We start from the raw sequence: 4476 nt of genomic DNA on the forward strand, positions 1-4476 counted from the left end.
ATGATTCAGACCCGTTTGATAGAGCTTGCCAGCAACACAAGAAGGTTGGCAGTTCCTGGAGTGATACAACTGAAGCCCACATTGGATAAAAGAGTTTGTCCAGTGTGCAGTACAGTCATGGTTCAAAGGAAGCGGAAGTGTGTGAATGCTGATTGCAAACGTGATCTAAAACAAGCAGAGGAGCATTTGAATGGTACTGATGTTCTTGGGACTGCACTGCTGGATCCAGTGCGGAAATTTGCACATCAATTTAAGGAAACTTATGTTGGCTTTACAATTGAGAAAGTGGGTGAAATAGCATGCAGTGAAGGGGTAGAAAGTTCCTGTAACAATGAGCAAGATGACATTCCATCCAATCACCCAGAGGATCCTATCGCTGTTAGGGTCAGTGCCCCAGTGTTTGTAAATCCAAGTTCATACTCTGCTATGAAGGAAGTGCTCAGAGCTATTGGCAAAGCTGCAGGCATCAGAAGATATGCACCTGCAATTGAAAACCCAAGAAAATGGCTCCCAGTAACTATGAATGGGCTACCTTATGGCCTTGCTCAACATATTGTAGAGAATACTCTAACATGTGTTGAGTGTGAGACAAATAACAGCTCCAGTGACAACACGATATGGAGGAAGGACTAGAAAGGGCAAGTTAGGAAGCAGCACAAAGGCAGGAATGTACAATAAGTGCAGGCGTTTGACTGGCTCATCCTACGTACAGGAAAGTTGCATGTGGAGATGAACATGGGAAAGTACTTTCTTGAGTTTAACTGGGAGGTGCTCATGTCTTCCTTGGCCATGGAACTTGGTTTCTCTAGCAAGGCTGCCCAGTTGTATGCAAAATGTGGGGGCAACACCCACTACACCATGACTTTGCTCAAAGTTGCATACACAGGAACATGGATGGAACTTCATGTCCCATATGTGCGAGAAAGACTGAGCAGTGGGAAGGAACTGTCTGTCAATGACTTCCTTTATGAGTGGTATCCGACAATGAAAGATCCAAACTACCAGTTCATGTTCCAGATGGTGTGGAAGTACCTAGCTGGTTTCTTTACCTCCCATTATGGCATTCGAAGGAAAAACAAGATCTATGTGCAAGCAGGCATAGAATCATTTGCAGATATGTTCCACTGCAAGGGTTCTTCAAAATACGGAACAATTGAGCTACAAGACCAGTAAGCTTTTCTCACAGCCTTTGTTAATTACAGAAATTTCTCAATCTTAAGTAAGCTATTTTCGACCTTTATTAGGTCAGTTAGATGTCCAATAATATTTTGAGGGGAATTTCTGTTTATTTGTCATTTCATGCAAACAAATTGTAAGGACTTGTAAAAGGTGATTAATCAGTAGACACGTTTACTGGGCAGCACAACAAGAACCCCCCTAGGTGGCAACAATCCATTAGCTTCCGTAACCACACATAATAATGTAGGCATTTCATTTGAAAAACACTGACCACTCTAGCAAATATTATGGGTTTAATGTTGAACTAAAACTGAACATAAGAGAATTTACATGCACAACTGCTGTAAGGGGATGGAGGATTTCATTTGACCTTAACTGTAGTACAAGGACAGCTGTAGCCCATGATCCTGAATTAAGCTTGAGTCGTAAGTCCAAGAGCTTTCTTATTGTTCAACACCACTCTGAAAGTGACATTGGTCAACATACCAGTGTATATTGTAGTAATACACAATAAGATTTGATATAAATTTAAATCTCTCCTCAAAATTATTATATTTCAATAGATGTGCACAGAGTCTTTACTCAGAAGAGGTTAGTACTTTCCAGGCACAGTAAGAGTCCATCTCGCCCTCTGGCAATCCATCAAAGGGGGAAGACATGGATGCGCAACTGGAAGAGGTGAACAAGCAGTCAAAACTGTGGCACAGAGGAGCCACTATCGCCGTGGACTGGTTGCACATCTTTAGAAACCTCGACAAATTGTCAAAGGTGATATATGAAATCCACTGTTTTTCTGGCTTTCCAATGTGCCTCCTCCAAGGTATTACATATGTACATATGACACTGTTTATCTTAGCAATCAGCAGAAACTTCAACATGTCATGAATGCCAAGTTTTTTTAGAGGCAAAGGATCACTGTATTTCTCGATAGGGAACCTTTTTAATTAAACGATGTAAATGAAAACAAATTTAATCCCTCTAGCAGTCCATTTATTTGTCAGTGTTTATTTTTACCTTGAATGGTGATCTGTGCCCTTCTTTGGTGCACTATACTAGAAATGTTGAAGGAAACATGAACTGCATGTTCATAATTATGACAGAAAGTAAGATAGTTGCAGGTATTTTTACATGCACACATTGGTACACAAATTTTCTAATAGTGGTACACTACACTGTAACATTGGAGATATGATGGTTAAATGATAAACTGGTCTTTGTATGACAATAGCAATAATTGTGCACAATTTAAAGGATAAAATGTGTCTTTTTTGTACATACATGTAGTTGCATACATGGCTGTTTAAAATTGCTGGGATGAAAGATCCCAAAGACTATGCAGTGGTGGCAAGGAGAAAATTTGATCTTAATTCTGAAATTTTGGCTTGGAGGATAAAGCTTCGAAGAGAATGGTATGTACATACAATTACATATTATTTTGTAACTGTAACTCTGCAATGTCAAGATGGGGATTATTGAGAATTATTATTACCAATCCAGTACTAGAAATTAAGCAAGAAAGGTTGTATTTAAATGTCAGTTAAAGATTGGCAAATGATTCAAAATTATTAAATATAAATTAGATTTTCACTGAAAACCTAATTAAAAACTGATTTTTAAGTTGACATCATCTAAGGTTTATGAATGGGTGCCACATAATTCTTGAATTAAATTAATTTCCTATTTTTTTTGTTAATATTGTATATTTTTCATATTTAACCAACCCACATGGACTACAGGAACACATGTCTGTGGAGGGAACACCACTGGACCACCAGCTCTCTGAATTCCATTCTAAGTTAGCAGCAAATAGGCAGCAGTGTCATCTAGACATTGCCGTTGGTGGAAAAAGCAGAAGTGAAGTAAAAATTAACAATGTGTACGTGACCCCAGAAAACAGGAGGAAGGACAAAGATATCAACAAAAGCAAAAATTGTTGTGAGAACAGAGGAAAAATTGTTGGCTGTGTGTGACTGAGACTAGTGAATGCTTGCAGGTTAAGTGGTCACCCATGAAAAGAGATAATAAAGTTAAAAAGGAACAGATGATTGAATTCTATCAGGACATTTGTTCAGAAATTGCCCAACAGGAAGAACAGGAAGTTGGAGCATTTGTCATTGAATGCAAAGAAGACTAAGAAAATTGTGCCTAAGCTTTTTGACAGTTTTTAAGCCCTTAGTGTTTTCATGTTTATTTATCATAGTTTGTAATGTTCTTAAAACATGGGTTTTCTATTGGACCATTTACCAGATTTAAACACTAATTAAAAAGAAAATCCACCTATTATGTAATTTTCGCATGCTGGGCTCCTAAACCTTTGATCAGCAAAATATTTTTCTACCTGTATCTCTGACCAAAAACAAAGTTAGGAGAGGTTTATCATGCTGTTAGTTATTCATTAGTTGTCTATCAGTTAGGCTTATGCATGTACATGTACAAGCATTTCTTTGATAGACACGCTGTGGTTATTTAAGGGATTTGATTATATTTTTTTCTATGGTTATAGTAGTAACTAGAATGTTATCACTACTATACATGCTAATCAAGTGTTTTTATACACTTTGAAACGTAATTGTATGTTTTGCAATTTTTATATTCAGAGAATTATTCAGAGAAGAATCATGATTACATTGCTTATATGCATATATTGCTTACAGAGGTTTGTTAAAATAATTTTCTCTTCCAAATTTTTCAAACCCTAATTTTGCAAAAAAAATAAAAATAAAAAGAAGGTAAAGTGATGGAGAGAATTCAAAACAGCGTTTGGTGCCAAACGTGATAAAATAACTGCATGTATGTTGGTAACAATAGTATTCAAGTACACAGCTGTTGTTTTTAAAGTTTTTAATAGGCTCTGCTGGAGACCCAACAGGACATGGCACTGAACCATTTCATTCACTTTTCGTGTCACTGCCACTTGGGACTAACATTTACGTCTGTGGCCTGACAGGACCAAGCACTGAACTGAAACATTAAGTTGTAGTGTCACTGTCACCAAAGTCAAGTTCGGACACTAGACTGAAAGATGGATTACATATTTGTAACAACTTAGGATTTGAAAATGAACATAACTTGTTTAAATCACTGTCGATGAATTTGTCTGATCATAACAAAAATTCTCTAGATTTCATTCCCGTTGTGGGGCATTTATTACTACTGTGATTGACTCATCTGAAATGAAGCTCATTGCCACTTGTGATTGTTGTGGTGTGCAAAGGGCTTTTTCTTGTTCTGTCAGATTTGGTAATGGCCTCCTGAAAAGAACCTCTTGTATACTCTGCTTGACAATAACATTTTGAT

General features: G+C 37.3%; 1 pseudogene; it reads left to right on the forward strand.

The window, feature by feature from the left end:
- Positions 1–4268, forward strand: LOC145487837 (uncharacterized; annotated as a pseudogene).
- The last annotated feature ends 208 nt before the right edge of the window (positions 4269–4476 follow it).

This window comes from Orbicella franksi, chromosome 5 (genome assembly GCF_964199315.1).
Source record: "Orbicella franksi chromosome 5, jaOrbFran1.1, whole genome shotgun sequence".
NCBI classification, from domain to species: domain Eukaryota; kingdom Metazoa; phylum Cnidaria; class Anthozoa; order Scleractinia; family Merulinidae; genus Orbicella; species Orbicella franksi.